Below are 20,651 nucleotides of genomic sequence, written 5' to 3'. Positions count from 1 at the left end.
GACAGTCGTAAGAGAGACGTGCTCCTGAGTGTCTGCGGGGAGGCCACATTCGAGATCGCAAAGGGTCTCTCGGCCCCCGCGAAGATCACGGAGAAAACGTACGAGGAGATAGACTCCTGATTGGGCACTTCTTGTCCCAGCGTTTCATCATCGCCCACTGATTCCTCTTCCACAAGAGGGATCAAGGGGCGGGAGAGACAGCCGCCATCTACCTGGCTGCCCTCCGCCAAATCACAGGGAACCGCAGCTTCGACAAGCTGGATGAAACCCTGAGGGATCACTTCGTCTGGGGCCTCTGAGATGAAAGACTGCAGCAAAAGCTCTTCGCAAAGGAAGAGCTCACCCTCCAACTTGCCTTCAACGAAGCCACTGTGTTCGAGAGAGTAACCAAAGCTTACAACAACCCGAGAGCGGAAGCCGTCCACCAGGAGGAGATGGCACCGGGCAACCCAGAGGAGGAGAAGGCAAACCAGCTACGTCGCCAACAAGGAATGGGGCTGAGAGCACCCACTCAGCCATGAGCGACAGCCAACACCAAGTGCGCCAGCTGTGGGGATCCACATGAGCACCGGGACTGCCCCTATCACAACGTGGACTGCAGGAACTGCGGAAGAGTGGGCCACATAGCGCGGGCTTGCGGGGCCAAGGCCACCTGCAGATGCCAGTCCACCAACCATGACTCAACCGATGCCTACTTGACCACATCAACTAGCCTGCAGGTAATGAACTTGCCCCTCACCACCCCAGATAAGGTCAGGGTGTCAGTCCTAATCGAGGGTGCTCCATGCCTAATGGAGCTGGACTCGGGCTCCTCCATCTCCATAATTTCGGAGGAGTCTCTAAGAAAACTTTGTCCCCATGGCCAGCCCAGGCTGCGACGGGTGGACTTCATACTGCGGGACTGCCAAAAAAACCCTGTACAGAGTTTGGGTTGGGCCACTGTAAGGGTAGAATTTAAGAACTTTAAGGGCAAGCTGGACATTCTCGTGGTCAAACACCAGCTCACCACATTACTGGGGCTGACCTGGTTTCGACCGCTGGGTATTCACATAGTGGGGGTTCAGCAGATGCGAACGCAAAATTTCGAGCACGTGTGCCGGGAATTCCTGGAAGTGTTTGATGGGTCCCTGGGGTGCTACAAGGAGCCTCCCGTCACCTTACCCCTCGATCCCCATGTGAGACCGATAAGGCTGAAGGCCAGGCGAGTTCCGTTCGCTCTTAAACCAAAAATACTCGCTAATAAAGCATGTTGACTTCAACACGTCTCGTCACTCAGTACAACAACTGTGCACTTGGATTTGAATTAGAGACACAGATTAAGGTCATATAGTTTCTGCCTTGTTTTTAGTTTCTTCATCACCTGATCCTAGAACTTCCAACTGAGGAGGATGCTTACAATTCATCCATGAATAAAAGCATCCAATTATACATATATATATATATAGGAGCCTTCTTATATCACCCCCACACCAAAATAAAATTATTTGTGTTATATTTTTTATGAGGTTGGAATGATCTGTCCATGAAAACCCATTTTTGAATCTTTATGGATCCTTTAACATATTAGGATTATTGACAAGTGGCTAATAACTCATCTGAAGTGTAATTTCTTATATGAAAAAATGTTGTTTTCAAAGTAATCTATTTTTAAATGCCTGTAGTTAGAAATGCAAATAGGGATGGTTTATGCAATTGTAATTATCTCTATTTATTTATTTTGATGTATCTCCTTCCCTACCCTGAAGGCTTAAATGGAGTCGCAACAGTTAGAAAAAGAAATCCCAAAAGCTTGTCAAACTTACCTAGAATGATATTGTATCTTTAAATAACATCCTCACTACCTCCCGTTGTCTAATTTCAAAAAATTAAAATAGTTGTAAGAACAACACAGTATGATGCAACTGATCAGCCTGCTCAAAGAGGCAAATTTCACAGCACACATGGAACACAGGTTGGCTCTGTTTAATATGCCAAGAAGAGCAGAGATATTTGCTTTCTGTCCTGCTTATCATGCCAAGCCCGGCATGTAAAGAGCATCCTCTATATACATCTAAGCACAGAACACAGATTCCAGGGTTTGAATCTTTTGAGTCTACTGTATATTCAGTTCCTAGTTTGACATTCTGCCAGGAAAAAGAAAGGGTGGAAGGGAGACAGATACTTAACTAGCCTTTAACTTTATTACCCTATCCAGGATATAGCATGGAAAGGAAGCAAAATGGTGGCAGTCAGGATGGTGAGGCTGCATTATTCAAAATTATAACAACAAACTGCCATTAACTTTTGGTAAACCAATGAAACCACACAGTTGGATTATTTTAATCTGATAACTATCTATTTTAGGTCAAATTGTGTTTCTTCCACAAAATGACACCAAACACTCCTAAAATTCTGGAAATAATTAAAATTTATCTCCTGAAATTTCAGGAGAATCTTAGATTTTAGGGAGGCCAGGAGTGGGGATGGAAAGAGAGAGGAAGCTGGCCCTAACAAACAGCTGTCAGCATCTCTGGTCCCTTTAAATGGGAAGATCTAAGATCCAGAATTCCGGAGGCCAGGCCTACTCCCTACTACAGAAACACTACAATTTAAATGGACCAAAGATGTGGACTAACAGCTGAATCGACTAGCAGCTTTTAGTTTAGTAGACCTAGCCTCCAGAGTTTAAACTGGTCTGCCCAACAGAGCTTGCTCAAGAGCCAATTCTGCAGGGAGAATTCTCTCCCCAGGCTCTGCTGGGCAGCTCAGTTGGACTGCCCAACAAAGCCCACCAAGTAGCCAATCTTTCTGGGAGAGTTCTCCCACAGGCTTGGCTGGGGCTTAATTTAAACCAAATCGCCCAACAGAGCCTGCCAAGGAGCCGATACTCTGGTGGGCAGCCTGTATTTGCTGGTAATTCCCAAATATATCTAGAGTTTGGGGGGATCCTTTTGGTTCTCCTGAAAAATCCCAGATACATTTAGGAAGTCAAAATATTCCCAGAAAATACAGCTAAGATTTTTTTGTGGGGTGGGGTACGTTTTTTTATTTGGGTAGACTAGAATGCACACCCCAAATAACCAGCTTCTCTTAGGAAAAATAAAATGATTTGAGGCCCTTTAATGCTAATTCTTAAACCTGATTTAGGCCAGTGTTGTTACGGAAAGAAGGGTTTCTTTTTCCAAAATCCATTTTTAAAGATATAACTATTGATCCCTTTTATTCACTTTTTTACTCTATTAAAAGAGGGATTTCACTTTCATTTACCTTAGAAGAGCAATCAATGCACCCTTTTGTAACTTTGGTCCTTGCAGTTGTTTTATGTTATATACTACAGGGTGGTATTCTAGCAGGAGGATAGGTAGGTTTGGGAAGACATCCCTGACTCTGAGAATCTACTGAATGAAACTCTGATATTTTTCAGAAGCTCCCCATTCTGCCCCTCCTCTCTTGGAATCTTTGATCAAAATAGAATTTATTAGCAACAAACTCTAAATTCCTAAAAAAACAGAGAAAGAAATTAATTTTTGGATTTCAGGAAAAAAAATTAGGTAAAAAAGAATTGTTAATTTCTTTCAACACTATTCTGGACTTCCTAGATCACTTGTGGTTAGCAAAGCAGCAATTTTTTCAGGAAAATTGTCTCAAAATATTTTATTCATACAGTCTGGCATGTTTCCTTTGATACTATTGTTTTTATTTCTGTATTTGGAGGTCTTCTGGGAATCAACTGATTTTCATTGTCATGGTAAAGTTACACTTAAGGAAAATTATTTCTCCCTCAATGAAAAACTAATGTGTTGTTTGTTTCAGAATGGGAAACATTTCTGTTTGGCATATTCTGGAAAGAATGCAATCTGATTCCAATCTAAACCCTCAGAGTTCTTTGATTTAACCTTTCTGTTATAACTATCTATAAACAGCTTAAAATGTTTTACAATTGGTAGTACCAATGACTGTGCTGTGGAAGGTAATGTTTTAAATAATTTTCTGAAGATTCATAAGTTTTGTTGATCTGACAACTGTCATCAATTTAAGACTATAATTCTGGTTCTTTCCCAGCAATGTAAAACTATCCTTCTGATTGTTAGTATCGTAACAGTCAAAGCCAGTCTAGAAGACTGATGTTATAGCTCAATGTTTAATATCTACTGTAGGCTTTTTGAAGCTGCAACATTTTATAGAAGTTTTGGAGGTTTTTTGTGATTGATTCTGATTTTTAGTTGATTATGGGAAATCTAGATCTTCACACAAAAGTACATTGCTTTTGCATCATTAATTAAAAAGGTGCATCACTAATGAAATATGCATCTTTCAAAATGCAGCTTGTGAGGATTTCTCCTGTACAAAGGTAGTGGGACAACTCACTTTTTATGCTGCTTATTGCTTATTCCAATTATATGACTGATGCTATGACAAACAAATTAATATAATACTGAATTACTCTGGTTTTGCTATTCATTTGCAGCTAACACTTAAGCATGTTTAACTACCATTGATTTCAACAGAATTATTTAGGTAAATGCTTTTCTCCTAGCTGAAATCAATGAGACTTATGAGCATTTACATTTGACTGAACTGTATGTCCTTGGTTTCATGGACTCAAACAAATGCAGGCAAGTGTTGAAGATAAAGTCCAGTTTCAATAAAACAAATTGAGTGCAAAGATATGTACAAGTGGGGTTTATGAGAATTTGTTATGGCTGTCTGATTTCTATCTTAGCCACAACAGAAAGAAAAAACTCTCCATGTAAAATGCAATTTTAACTTGTTGTGAATAATAAATATCAAAATACAAAATGAATAATATCAGTACATATCACCAAGTTAAAACCTCATACATTACTCAATGCTCCTACTGTCCTTATGTGGCTGAAAGCCACTAAATAATATTCAGTTCAGTGTTAGTAGGTGGTCCAACGGAGAACTGGTCCACTTTGCAAGCCGTTTTGGATCTCAGATCCTTCTTCTAGGGACCATTCTTATAAGTGTTGTACAATTTCCCAGGTCCAGTAATGCCAAAAGTATTCCTAGCTTTCTCTAATTAGTATGCATAATAGTGAGAACACCATAGTAAGTACTATTCTTATCAGCAATGCAGGCGTTCCAACATTGGGATTTCTGATGTAAACCTAAGGATTCAGTCTAACGTAAGTGTTTATGGCTAACAGAGCCTCCAGCAGCCCCCCCGCATTGCGGCGTGGCTGCCAGGGAGATTTTGCCCCCTCAGAGGGAGAGCGGACTCTTTGGCACGCTTTCGGCATGTCTTGAGGGGGCGGGGCTTCTGCGCCTGCTCGGAAGCCTCCGCTCCGTGGATGTCAGTCCTCTTCGGGTGCTTGGCCCTCCCACCCGCCCTGTTTGTTATGTAGGCAATCGCTGGTCGCCTCTTTTGTGGAATTTTTTACTCCCTGGGTAGGAATTTTTTACTCCCCGGCTATTTGGCTGGTGACTGGGGGGGTGTTTTTTGCCTACCCTGCATAGCATATCAGTGGATTGAGGAATTGGCCTCGGGTTGGTGCCTTTGTATAGATTGGTCACTTTTCAGGGCAGGTTTTACGGGGTTTATGGCACCATGCAGCCTGGGGAGGACCGGTTAGCCTCCCCCGTTTGGGGAGTTAGGGGTCTGGCAGGATCAACCTTTGGGTGTGGCCTGAAGTGTGTGAATGCAGACTGTCCTGGAGACTCGATTGGATGGGTGCCTTTCGCTGAGACTCGCGTCTGGTGTCTGGGCCCTCCGGTGAGAGCCTCCCTGCTGGGTCTGCCTGAGGGGAGCTGTTACACATAGCTCCAGCTGGGGGGGGGTCTCTCGCCTGCTGAAAAAGGCAGGGGAGCGGTCTGAGGAGACCCCTGGCCCTGACCTGGCTGCAGTTCGGTTGCCCTTGCCATTGCAGTGTTATTTAATAAAGTGGCCCATAGTTTTACCAATCTAATTGTGTCCGCCTCTTTATTCCGACTTGGGGGGGCAACTGGAAGCATAAGTTATCCTATTTTAGTCTTGTATACATGATACATTTGTGACCAAGAGAGATGAAATGTATATGCTGACCATGCCCCTTTTCCACTCACAACTGAACAAACTAGCCCTGTTCTCTACTATGCATGTTCTGTATATATAGGCTATTCTGATATGAAATTCGAAGCAGATTTTGTGTGCTATTCCATCACACATGACTACAAAGTAACCCTCAGCCTTTGCATGGGTCTTTGCAGTTATGCCCAGAGATTCATTTTCTTGGGAGATTCATTTCCTGCACTCAGTATCATACATCTGACTCGGCAAACTCTGCTATATTAAGCATATATCCCAATACAAACAATTTTTTGTTGCTGGCTTTTTGCTGTTCAGGTTTATAATAGTCAAGATTTTGTTCTGTCAATGGTATAATAATAATTTTGATAAGAAGTTGTGGATTAAAGCTCTATTATTTTTAGGCTTGTGCTACATATTGTGTCCTCTCTCTCTTAATTCTCTGATCTCAAGATGCAGTTAAGGAAGATGGAAGTTTGTATTTTAAAAAAATGAATTTTGGAAAAAGCAGTCCCTCTTTCCATAACAATCATAATCTAAAATCTATGAGTGACACAACATGCCTGGGCATTGGGGGGGGGGCACTACATCACTCTAAGTGTGTATAGGTGTTATTTCCTTGAATAGTGTTATTCTTTACCTGAGAGCTGCCATCACACCACTCCTCTCTCACTTTGCACTCTCACTCTCTTTTCATGTGGCCTTTCATGGAGGTACCCTCATACTCCCACACACGTGTGTAAGGGTTTGCTAGTTATTGATCCAAATGACCCCTTCTCATAATAAAATGCTAAAATGTTTATTGGAATCAACTACAGAGCATGACCTTGTGTTGTAGCCAACCAAAGCCAGGAATGATGAAAGCAATATGGTTACTTAGAATTATAGTAAAAAAAGATGAATGCAACAATTCTCCACCCAACAAACCGCTGGTTCTCACAGAAGGTGGCACATAAAGATATTTAGATCATTAAGGGCATATGAAAGCTTACATTCTGAATAAAACTTACTTGGTCTTAAAGCTGCACTTGTCTACTGCTTTGTTTTATTGCTCCTTTGTCAGAGCAACATGATAATTAGCTGTCCATAACTGGAATACAATCAACTACAAAGCCAACTCTCCTGCACACGCCTTATTATGTGCAGCTATAGGAAATTAAAGCTACAGAGTTCAGTGCGAGTAATACTACCAGTTCATGTCTATTCCAAAACATGGCAGGCTTTTCCTGACAACACGAAGCTGGACAAGTTGGACATTTGTGATAGGGAAAGTATGCTTAGATTAGGCTTCTCTCTCTCCTTCTCACTACAACCTGAATGTGAACTGTGGACCTACTTGAATAAAAGTTTACCTTTTTTTTCCAATATACTTCTTGGGATGTGGCAGGATCAGCTCATCCATACTATAATATAGTGGATTCAAAACATTGAGGAAACGAGGTTGCAGTGATCATTGCTCTTTATTAAGTTACAGCATGGTAACCACTGAACTAGAACACTGCTCAACTGGGCCAACTGGGCCAACTTTATACAGTCCTGGGTTCCCACACTAGAATGCCACTGGGTCATTTGAACCAGCAGGGGACCTCTGATTGGACCAGGGCAGCAGGGATTTGGATCCTACTGCCCATTGTTCCTGAGTCCCCAAGCTCAGTCCTCTAGGCTACAATGAGCCAGGCAGGAACACTGGTAATTGAAACCTGAAGTCCATATACACAACACATACAGATGGCTGATCCCTCCATAGTGCAATCCAGTGCACCCACCTCACATCCTTTGTGTGGAAGGATAGCAGCATCTGTGTTCTGATCTAACATCCTGACACAAATACACACAACCACAGGTACAGCCACAAAGAAAACTTTATTGATGGGTTCCAGGGACAAGGGGGCATAGAGCACTCATTACACCTGCACATACTAATGTTATTACCTTCCAGTTATAAGCTTCTAGGCATAGCTTTCAAGTGGAATAGAGGTCTAATATGCCAGCAACCTGGACACCGATGGACCTTTCTGAGGGCAGACTTCTTCTGCAGTTGAGACCAAGGCTTGAGGTTCAGTGGTTGGGACTGCAGCTCACCTTGTAGGGTCTCCACCTGTGGAATTAACAAGCACATGGAGGGGCAACAGTGGCAAGGCCATGATGGCCACTTGGTAGACACTAGATGGTCCCACAGGAGGTGCCATGGGGTGCACAGTATGGTCCCTAAGGCACAGTGATGTCCAGGGATCATTTTGTAGAAAAATAACTGGTGGAGCTCATCCAGGGATTGTTATGCAGCTGCACATAATATTCAATGGACAAAGAGGTGGAACTTTCAGAAGGAGCTGGAACTCTCAGAAAGGTTCAGGAGCTGTGCTCCTGTGAGCTCCCACTGAATCTGAGGCCTGGTGATGTCACAAATGTGCCCCCACATTTCCTCATGCCATCTTAATTCTCTTACCTGTGAGGCACTCATGTCTGAATCAGCAGCAAATGAAAGGCTCACCTTGGCAGCTGCTTCAGGGGATTCTGTTCCTGCAAGGAATGGGTTTAGGGGTGGCATTGCAGTGCACTGGAGGGGGGACATTGCACCCCCCCCCCCCAACTGCTAGGGTTGGGAACAGGAAGTGCCATTGACAGGGCAGATCACTGCCACTTCTGGAGGACACAGGGAGAATGGGGATTGATGGAGAGAGATTGATGGAGATTGATGGAGAGCTGCCTTCCTTACCTGTCACATTGATGAACACGGGTTATTGAGGAAGACTCAGCATGGGTTCTGCAAGGGAAGATCTTGCCTCACTAACCTGTTACATTTCTTTGAGGGTGAACAAACATGTGGACAAAGGGGACCCAATAGATGTTGTTTACCTTGACTTCCAGAAAGCTTTTGATAGAGTTCCTCATCAAAGGCTCCTTAGAAAGCTCGAGAGTAATGGAGTAAAAGGACAGGTCCTCTTCTGTATCAAAAACTGGCTAATTAATAGGAAGCAAAGAGTGAGTATAAATGGGCAGTCTTTGCAGTGGAGGGTGGTAAGCAGTGGGGTGCTGCAGGGCTCAGTACTGGGTCCCATGCTCTTTAACTTGTTCATAAATGATTTGGAGTTGAGAGTGAGCAGTGAAGTGGCCAAGTTTGCAGATGACACTAAATTGTTCAGGGTGGTGAGAATCAGAGAGGATTGTGAGGCACTCCAAAGGGATCTGTTGAGGCTGGGTGAGTGGGCGTCAACATGGCAAATGAGGTTCAATGTGGTCAAGTGCAAAGTAATGCACATTGGGGCCAAGAATCCCAGCTACAAATACAAGTTGATGGGGTGTGAACTGGCAGAGACTGACCAAGAGAGAGATCTTGGGGTCGTGGTAGATTACTCACTGAAAATGTCAAGACAGTGTACGATTGCAATAAAAAAGGCCAACGCCATGCTGGGAATTATTAGGAAGGGAATTGAAAACATATCAGCCAGTATCATAATGCCCCTGTACAAATCGATGGTGCGGTCTCATTTGGAATACTGTGTGCAATTCTGGTCACTGCACCTCAAAAAGAATATTATAGCATTGGAAAAATTCCAGAAAAGGGTAACTAGAATGATTAAAGGGTTGGAACACTTTCCCTATGAAGAAAGGTAGAAACACTTGGGGCTCTTTAGCTTGGAGAAACGTCGACTGCGGGGTGACATGATAGAGGTTTACAAGATAATGCATGGGATGGAGAAAGCAGAGAAAGAAGTACTTTTCTCCCTTTCTCACAATACAAGAACTCGTGGGCATTCAATGAAATTGCTGAGCAGTCAGGTTAAAACAGATAAAAGGAAGTACTTCTTCACCCAGAGGGTGATTAACGTGTGGAATTCACTGCCACTGGAAGTGGTGGTGGCGGCTACAAGCATAGACAGCTTCAAGAGGGGGTTAGATAAAAATATGGAGCAGAGGTCCATCAGTGGCTATTAGCCACAGTGTGTGTGTATATATATAAACAAGTTTTTGGCCACTGTGTGACAGAGTGTAGGACTGGATGGGTCATTGGCCTGATCCAACATGGCTTCTCTTATGTTCTTATGTCAATGCTTGGCCACTCCTTTGGTCCTTGGCTGAGGAGATGAGGTACCTCTTTGGAATGAAGGTAGGAGAGGTCAGGCATGAAGTGTGGACTTTGCTCTCCCTCTTGGATGTTGTCACCAAGTGCTCACTCAGTGATACTAAGGCTGCAATCACACACACTAAATATTGCTCTTTCAATCCACTTTCAATCCACTTTCCAACTGGTTTTTGACAGTACACACAATAAAATCCAGTTGAAAAGTGCATTGAAAGTGAATTGGAAGTGCATTATTTAGTGTGTGTGATCACAGCCTAAGTGTTCTTTCTGTACCTTTATTTATTTATTTATTGACACTTATATCCTACCCTCCCCTGACAGGCTTAGGGTGGCTAACAGCTTTTTCCACCACCAGGGTTCACTGGAGCTCACTCTAAGTCTGCATGGCAGGGATCTGTTGGAAAGTGCCCTGTGCTGCATGCCCTACCTCATGAGTTGTGGTGTGACCTGTGAGAAGCATTTGTAGGGCAGGGGGGCATGATTGTGTGCTGGAGAGGAAATGAGCTTGGCACAGGAGACGGTGCTGATTGGTTACACTTGGCATTGTGAGCTACTTAGGATCTTGTGGTCATGGCTGGAGCAAGGGAGCATTGATTTTCATACATAATGGATGCCTATTGGCTATGTCACCATTTTGGTGGTGCAACTTTGTGCTTATTTCAGGGGTGATCCTGTGCTTAAAGTGTTTAGGAAGGTGCCTAAATGCAGCCATACCCCTTGGAATGCCCACATGGCTGCTGGTGTAGGGGACTGTGCTAGAATTGTGCCAGTGCAACAGGGTGGTAAAGTGGTGCTAATATCCTGCACTAGCATAAATGGTCCATATGCTGGCAAGTTGAGAGAGGAGGTCCTATGACTGATAAACAAATTAAAAACTGATAAGACACCAGGCTCAGAAGGCCATCTTGAAGGGATTCAAGCCTCTCTATTACAGACTTCACAAATAACTGAAATAGTATTTAAAATGGGGTTGGACTTGAAATACAATGTGAGGGACTTAGAAATAAGAGCTCAAGCTAAACAATTAAACCTAAAATTTAGAGGCCTTCCTGTGAGCGAGGAGGAGTCTACAGACATTATGTGTTTGTTTCAAATTGGCTTTCTTCTATTCTAAAACTTGAACATGGTGTGGCACCAGTCATTTGGAAAGTTTACAGAACGGGGCCCTGTTATTACCCGAAGAAGGAAAGGTCCTAAAGACTTACGTGTACAATTCATGGTCTGGAGATCAAAAAAAGAGAATTGAGGACAAGGTGAAGATAAAGGGGCATATTTTATTCAAGGATATACAGATTTCAGTTTTTCTTAACGTCCCCCAGGAAGCTATCCACATTTGGTGGGCCTTGAAACCCATCACAATATGCCTATAAAAAGTTAACATACAATATAAATGCCTATCCTCAGGAAAGTTACATGTCTCCCACCAAGATACTACTCCCCAAGCAGTGTTCCCTCTAAGCTGAGTTAGAGTGAGCTAGTTCACAGTTTTTTAGCCTCTGGCTCACACATTTTTGTCTTAGTTCAGAAAAAATGGCCCCAGAGCAAATTAATTTATGCAGTAGCTCGTGAAGAATTTTTGGTCACATGACTCCACTGCTTAGAGCAGGGGTGTCAAATGTCTGATTCACAGGCCTAATCCAGCCCCCAGAGGGCTCCAATTAACCCCGCCAGAAACTGGCCATTGCCTGCTTTCTTCTCCCTCACCTGCTTCCTTCAGTTATGAGGCAGCTGAGCAAAGCAGCCTCTTGCTCTTTCCCTCTTCCCCCTCCCTCTTTCCAAAGGAAGTAGGAGGGAGAGGGGTTTCAGCCAATGCCAGAGTCTGGCTCTGTAGCTCTGCTGCATGATTGAAAGCACCTGGGTTGTCAGGCTCTCTCAATCACACTGCAGAGTCACTGAGCAAAGCCATTCTTCCTTCTGTTGGCTAAGGCTCCTCCCCCTCCTCATACCCTGGGGAGGGAGGGAAACAGCCAGAGCTGCCTTTGTCTAGTTTCCTCCATCTATTGCACAAAAGAGATACAAAGAAAGCACCTTTAGACCAGCAACATTTTATTCAAGGTATGAGCTTTTTGCCTTGCTACAAGGAGGGGGGGGGAGAGAGAGAGATTGGCTCATTATGCCAGGGCTCTCCTGGGTGCAACTGGATTTGCCTCTCCCTTTTCAATGTATTCATGCCTCATGATCAAGAAGAGGAATAACAACAACAAGGATTAGGCTGAGAGTGTGTCCAGACCAAGTTCACATTTTTCTTTCACATTTCACATTTTCCTTTGATTTCCTTTGATTGGAGAGTTTGAACTTAGACTTCCCATATAGTAGGCTGATACTGACCACTATACAAGGCTGCCTTTATTCTTGCATTGCTACATAGGAGTTGTAGTTATTTTTCTGCGAATACTATAGTTTTGTAGACAAACACATAGCATTCAGTCTGTGTCACGGTGTCTTCACATATTCTTGACCATTACATGAAGCAAATTATGTGTGCATGTTTTCGTATGGGTCTTAGGCTGAAAACATTGACCATGAGATTTCTGTAATGAATGTCAATAAATCAAAAGTAGATTTGCAGTTTACAGAGGCATACTTGAACAGCCCCTGAACAGCATACTCAAGATTGCTACAGCACAGACATTATCTCCAGTTTTTGATGCAATAATTTAGAGCAAGAGTTGTCAGTTATCAGAGACTGTCAAACAAAATATTGCAAGCATACTAATGTTTTTAAGCATTTTAATTTTTTTTAAAAATGTGTTTGTTTGTGCCCTTTATAAAATTTATATCTTCACTACCTGGCATTACATTTTATAACAAGGTCTTGATAAGGTCTCATTTATGTCAAATCTGGCCCTTATAACAAATTTGTTTTACACCTCTGGACTAAATGGTTGAAGGAGGGATGGTGATGGCACTGTGCTATATCAGCTAGTTCCTCCCCTTTTCTGATCCAGACAAGGGTTTTAGGGAGAAGCAGAAATTTATTACAGATGCAGGCTATAGCTGTAGTAAGAATATAAGGAAAGTACTGCTGAATCAAACAAATGACAATTTAATCAGTATTTGTTTTCCACAATGACCCACTAGACCACAGAAGGCAAAAATTCTGATAACAGTTGTCTGAACTGTAACTGGTATCCGAGGACTGAGATACCCTATTCAGTTCCCAGTTTCTATACTGTTACCCCAAAAAGTGCCCCCCATCAATTTATGTTTTCCTAAATGAGTGTATACAAATTGCAAACCACCATTGTCTTAACTGGGTGGTTCTTTTTAACTTCCAGTTGTTGACACTCCTTAATTACAACCTTTAAAGTCATTTTAAAGATCATTTTATTCCAATCAAATTTTAGAATACCAAGCATTTTTGTATACTTAATTTTTAAGAAATTAATTCCCACTCTTCCTCTTGCACTAAGATCTGTCAGCTTTGTGTGACATCTGAAATCATTTGTTACCTGAAAAATGTCTACCTTTGTAATTACATTTCACATAGAGAGGTAGTTGTTTGAAATCACCCCATGTGAGAATTACAGGGAGAGACTGTCAGAGAGACATGCTGAATTGATGAGGAGGAGCAGTTTTTATTGAGAGCCATTTCAAATAAATACCACTCCATGTGAAAGCTGAAGTTAAACAGTCCATATATAAGAAGTAGTTTAGTATGTTGATTTGAATTGTCTTTCAGTCCTTATCCAGACAGCTTTCATTTCAGATCCATTTTCACTAGAGTCATGGGTGCTGATGGCTGTGCAATCAATATTGCTGGTTTCCAAAAAAGAAGACGACTGCAGATTTTATTCCCCACCCTTCTCTCTGAATTAGAGACTCAGAGTGGTTTACAATCTCTTATAGCTTCTCCCCCCACAACAGACACCCTGTGAGTTGAGTGGGGCTGAGAGGTCTCTCACAGCAGCTGCCCTTTCAAGGTCAACCTCTGTGAGAGAGCTATGGCAAACCCAAGGCCATTCCAGCAGGTGCAAGTAGAGGAGTGGGGAATCAAACCCGGTTCTCCAAGATAAGAGTCTGCACACATTACACCAAACTGGCTCATGGATGTCCCTGGAGGAAAAAAAAAAAGCATTTCCTCAGAACATTTATTTTGCCCCACTTCACTGTACTGCTGAATCAGTAATGTGGACGGCTACTATCTAGACAGACCTTTAATCCTCAATTACTGTTTTATTGGATATACTATAGGGGCATCTGATTACCTTATTCAGCACAATTGAATAGAATTTCAATTGACTTTACAATAATATGCACAAGAAATAAAGCCATAAATTGGGATTTATATGAAATTCCTATTATGGACTATTAATGGCTGCAACTTGACAAACTACAGTTTGGATTACCCAAAGGTACCTCTGAAAGTCTGATTTGCTGGAAATATAGTCCCTATTAATCCCAGAATTCTGTACATATCTACTATGTTTTGTGTTTTTTTTGTACTTTCCCTGGATATTTCTGGGTTTAGATTCCTAGCTACAATTCCCTGAGATAGCTGGTTAACTGGTACTAAAATCAGTATACTGAAAGGCACTTAATTCAGTGTTGAACTCTTGCCATGATAATTTGTGTGGCTCTTATTTGTTTTATTGATCCACTTTAAGTCATATGATACAAATAATTTTTTGAAAAATAAAATAATTGGGGCATTTGATCTATGATACAAAACAGAAGTTGTATTGCTCACCATCTAGAGCTTCTACATGTTCATCAACATTTTATTTAATAAGACAAAAAATTATCATGACACTGTGGATTTTGTCTCCTAGCAACAGGACTTTTTTCTCACTGACTCTTCATCTAAGGGGTGTTACTCAGAGTATTTTAGAATACCATTAATCCTCTGGATATTTTTTTCCAACTTAATCAATCATTTCCTTTATGTATTCTGACTCCTAATAAAAAGGATTTGATTAATTTCTTTCTTCTCCTTCGCTTTATATGATTAATAAAGGAAACGATAAATGCAATATAAGCCTGAACACAAATGAACTTTATCAGCCACTCATAAAAAAGCAAGACTTTAAAGTAACTACTCATTGATATCAAGTTTTCAATTTACAACTTGAAAAGCTTTTAAAAAATAGTTTTCAAAGCTTCGTGTTTTCTGAAATATCAGTAATCTATAAGGTGTCAAAACTTTCTCTTTAATGCTTTTGTTTATTCTGAATTTTTTTTTGCTCCTGTAGCATTATAGTGTATAAATGCCTCAGATTCCATTCCAAGAATCTCCCAACAAAGGTTTGAAGATAATAGTGAACCCATTATCAGAACTGACAATACTGAGTTATTTAAATCATTACTTTGAGTCACAATGTCAATTCCATATGCCCAACCATCAATATATATAATTCTTAACATGGCCAGATCTCTGTATACTTGAAATTGGAGACTGAAGCCATGAACATAGAAGGCAGATCTTTCTACAAGCCTGAAAAAAAAAAGTTTGCAGATTCAGATTTGTAAATTTATAATAATAATATTTTCAAATGGGGCTTAAAATTCACCAAATGCTTATAGCTTTAATAAATGAATATCCTCAATGGCTGTTGTGGGAGTTGCTAGGCAACCACAAAAGTATTGCTTGCCTTTAATCCTTGGTTTCTGCCAGTGAAACACACAAGGAGAAAGGGCCCTTTTCACAGCTGTTTTGGTTTCTGAAGAAAGGGCATGTGGCCAAACCTGGCAGTCATCCGGCACTCTGTAGGCTGCCCAGTCAGGACTTCTCTGGAGCTGTGCTCTCAGGTTTCAATAGCAAGGCTTAAAAATATTGATAGGAGTTGGCAAACTAGAACTGTACCTAGTGAACTGGGTGCTCCAGCAAGGCAGCCAGCCCAAGCTTTGGCCAAAATAGGCTTGGAGGAAAACAGATTCACCTGCACTGCTGGCAGGTGTTGAGCTCCTGCAGCTGTGCTATACTGTGAACAGGATCTTGTGAATAAGTATAATAAGTATCTGACTTTGAGACAGCATTGCACGCTGCCAATCTGGCACTTTGCCTTTTTTGGGGGTGCTTTGGACAGGACCAGGGAGCGCTATGGGCCAGGGTTTGAGATTTGTACAATGAAGGCATAACGACTATCTCAGGGACAGGACCGGATCTACATGTTTTTTGAGGGGGGACAAAATTAAAAAATGGCGTCCCCTTATGGGCCATTCTATCTTATGGTCCCATAGAATACAATGGATTCCATACCCAATTTGGCACCCCCCCTCCATTGGCACCCGAGGCAAGCACCCCCCTCTGCCCCCCCCCCCAGATCCAGCCCTGCTCAGGGGCCAGTGGCAAGCTTTCAATTGCAGGTTCTTTCAAGGTGACCTCTGGCACATTGTCTATTGGTGCTTCTGCAATGTAAGGCCCTTCCTGGTCCTGATGCTCCTCCTTAGCTGGTGGCCTTGGTTCCTCAGGCTCTTCCACTGAGGATTCTGTCTGAGCTGCTGGGCTGGTTGGAGGGGATTGTGACAACAGTAACCACTGGGCAACTTGACATCAAGTGTCCTAGGTGATACCAGTCACCTCGAACTGGCTGCTTGCTACTGTTCAACAGCAGCTACCTCATGAAAGCCAGTTGTTGTAGTGGCTAAAGTTTCAAATTAATATCTGGGAAGCCCAGATGTGAATCCCCATTCTGCATGGAAGTTTACAGTATGATCTTGAGTGAGTCACACATTCTTACCCTAATATACCTCACACAGGGTTGTTGTGAGGTTAAAATAATGGATTACAGGAGGAGAGCAGGAGAATGATATTAGCTGGTTTGGGTCACATTATGGAGATAGGATAGATATAAATGAAGTAAATATGCTTCGGCGGGGAGGGCGGGATATAAATAAAATATTATTATTATTATTATTATTAATAATAATAATAATAATAAAAATAGCTGAAGATTGGGGGCAGTTTAAAACTAGGTTGGTTACTGAGTGGGAATGGGAAAAGGAAAGAGGCAAAGATGAGGATATGGGATGCCAGGATGAGGGAATAGTGCGGGGAGGTGGTATAGAGAAAAGTGAGAAAAGTCTTTGCAGGTTCTCTGCCATGTAACTGGGCCCAGCAGCCAGCCATACAGAACTGGGCCTGGGCTGGTGTCTGCCATGCTGTAATTTGAAAATATTTTCCTGGGAAGAGGCTTCCAGGGTTAGGGAAAGAGGTTAGCTGAAGATCGGGTATGAAGATAAATATAAGTTGATTGGTAGCTTAGAAGGAGTGAAAGGAGCAGAAAAAGAGGAGAGCCTGTGAGGGCTTTCAGGGAAGGAAAGGAGGAAATAGTGGGGGAGGAGAAAATGAGATGCAGGTCCCTTGCTTGCATATATGCATTTGTCAATATTCTCTCTCTCGGCTTGGCTTCGCGAACGAAGATTTAAGAAGGGTGCAATAGTCCACGTCTGCTGCAGGCTCGCTGGTGGCTGACAAGACCAATGCGGGACAGGCAGGTCCGGCCACAGTGGCTGCAGGGAAAAGTCTGATTTAGGGTTGGTGCTGTAGCAGTGCGATTCTTCCTCAATCTCCTTTTGTCCTCAAGACCAGCTATGCGTGCGTTCTCAAAAGAAGAGACAGCCTGGTGGATGGTGTGCCTCCATGCTTTGAGATCTGAGGCTAGGTCAGACCACTGGTGATGGTTGATGCGACAGGTGCCAAGGGATTTCTTCAAGGAGTCCTTGTACCTCTTCTTTGGTGCCCCTCTATTTCGATGGCCGGTGGAGAGTTCGCCATACAGGGCAATCTTGGGAAGGCGGTGGTTTTCCATCCTAGAAATATGCCCTGCCCAGTGCAGCTGCGTCTTCAACAGCAGTGCCTCGATGCTGGTAACCTCCGCCCGCTTGAGAACTTCAGTGTTAGTCACAAAGTCACTCCAGTGGATGTTGAGGATGGTGCGAAGGCAGCGCTGATAAAAGCGCTCAAGGAGTTGCAGGTGATGACGGTATAAAACCCACGATTCGGAGCCGTATATGAGGGTTGTCAACACAACTGCTTTGTAAACATTGATCTTTGTGCCTTTTTTCAGATGCTTGTTGCTCCACACTCTTTTGTGCAGTCGGCCAAATGCACGGTTTGCCTTTGCCAGCCTGTTGTCGATCTCCTTGTCGATCTTAGCATCTGAGGAGATGATGCACCCCAGGTAGCTGAACTGCTGGACTGTCTTCAGAACTGATTCACCCACAGTGATGCAGGGAGGGTGATAATCTTCCTGGGGTGCAGGCTGGTGGAGAACTTCTGTCTTCTTCAGACTAACTTCTAGGCCGAATAGCTTGGCAGCCTCTGCAAAGCAGGACGTCATATGCTGCAGAGCTGATACCGAGTGGGAGACGAGTGCAGCATCATCAGCAAACAGTAGCTCTCGGATGAGTTTTTCCATTGTCTTGGAGTGGGCCTTTAGTCGCCTCAGGTTGAGCAGGCTGCCATTGTTGCGATAGCGGATGTAGACACCATCGTCATCATCTAGATCTACTGCGGCTCTTTGAAGCATTATGCTAAAGAAGATCGTAAAGAGAGTTGGCGCGAGAACGCAGCCTTGCTTTACACCTGTGCCTATTGGGAAGGTCTCCGAGAGGTCGTTGCAGTGTCTGACTTGGCCTCGTTGGTCTTCGTGTAGCTGGATGATCATGCTGAGGAACCTTGGGGGACATCCTAAATGTTCCAAGATTTGCCACAGGCCTTTCCTGCTAACGGTATCGAAAGCTTTGGTAAGGTCGACAAAAGTCACATACAGAGCCTTGTTTTGTTCCCTGCATTTCTCTTGGAGCTGCCTGAGAACAAATACCATGTCGGTGGTGCTCCTGTTAGCTCTGAAGCCGCACTGGCTCTCTGGGAAGAGTTCTTCTGCAATGGCGGGCACCAGTCTGTTCAGGAGTATTCTGGCAAGGATTTTGCCTGTGATGGAGAGCAGGGTTATCCCCCGGTAGTTGGAGCAGTCTGATTTTTCCCCTTTGTTCTTGTATAGGGTGATGATGATTGCATCGCGAAAGTCCTGTGGTAATTTGCCTTGTTCCCAGCAGGTGACAAGTACTTTGTGAAATGAGCTATGTAGTACTGTGCCCCCATGCTTCCAGATCTCTGGTGGAATTCCATCAACTCCTGCTGCCTTGCCACTTTTCAGTTGCTTGATGGCTTTAACAGTCTCTTCTAGAGTGGGGATCTCATCCAACTCTGTTTTCACTGGTTGAAGTGGGGTGAGGTGAATTGCTGAATCTTGAACTACGCGGTTGGCACTGAAGAGAACCTGAAAATACTCCGACCACCGGTTCAATATGGATGCCTTGTCTGTGAGGAGCACTTGGCCGTCTGCACTACGCAAGGGACTCTGAGTCTGATATGATGGACCATATACTGCCTTCAGGGCTTCGTAGAACCCCTGTCAATATTATGACGAAGAAAATAAAATATCTGTATTTCATAAAGTAAATAGAACTGCCATGAATCTATTATACTTAATTCAGAAATTTAACTAATATTATTATTATTATTTGTTTATTTATATTCTGCCCATTCCACTTACGGGCTCAGAGCGGAGTACAATATAAATAATAAAATCACAATAAAAATAAGAACTGTTTTAACTTCCTTTGAAATTCCTTGCATGATTTGCTGAAAGAAAACTTTGCTTTGGTCAGTATAAGTTCTAAAGCAGGGCTGTCAAACTTTTTTGTTATGAGGGCCAGATCAGACATACATGAGACCTTCTCAGAACTGGCCTTGTCAGGCTGGGCTGGGCCATGTGTGTGTCTCTTTAAGATTAGGTGGCAGACATATAAACTTTATAAAGGACACAGACAAACACAATTAAAGTTTTTTAAAAAAACAACCTTAAAACATCACTTATTGGTCTTAAAGGTGCTTTTGTTCTATTTCTCCCAAGGGATCCAGGGAACTGGGCAATGGAAGCTCTGGCTCTTTCTTTCCTTCTCCAGGGGACCAGGAGGGGGAGGAGCCTCAGCCAATAGAAGGAAGAGAGGCTTGGCTCAGTAGCTCTGCTGTGTGCTTGAGAAAGCCTGGCAAAGCAAGCTCTCCCTCCCCCCTTCCTTTCCAAGGGAGAAGCCTCAGCCAATGGAAAAAATAGAGACTTTGCTCTGTAGCTCCTGTGTGATTTAGCAAGCTTGGCAAACAAGCTGAGATGCAGAAGGAAGCAAGACACAGGGAGAAGGAAGCAGATGAGAGCCAGTTGCTTAGGGGCCTGATAGGAGCCCCCCAAGGGCCTGATTTAGCCCCTGGACCACATGTTTGACACCCCTATTCTAAAGCTATATGTCATATTTTTAGGGACAACCACAACTTACTGAGTCCATACTGCACATGTAAAGTGCAGTAGATTTCCTACCTACCTGCCTGGGGTGGATAATTACTAGCTTCCAGCCCTAATTTTCTACTCCCAAGGAATTAAGGAGTGGGAGAAATTATCTCCATGTAGTGCCACTCTAGTTTCCCCTAGTCTCTTTGGTAAAGACCACAGAGTCTAGGAGAAGTAGTCTACAGCATCACCCAGAACTGATATTACATCCTCCCCAAACTCTGCCCTCCCAAGACACTGCCTCCCAAATTTCCTGCCATTTGCCAAGGCA

The sequence above is a fragment of the Heteronotia binoei genome, chromosome 2 (assembly GCF_032191835.1).
Source record: "Heteronotia binoei isolate CCM8104 ecotype False Entrance Well chromosome 2, APGP_CSIRO_Hbin_v1, whole genome shotgun sequence".
NCBI lineage: Eukaryota > Metazoa > Chordata > Lepidosauria > Squamata > Gekkonidae > Heteronotia > Heteronotia binoei.
This window is presented reverse-complemented; position numbering follows the sequence as displayed.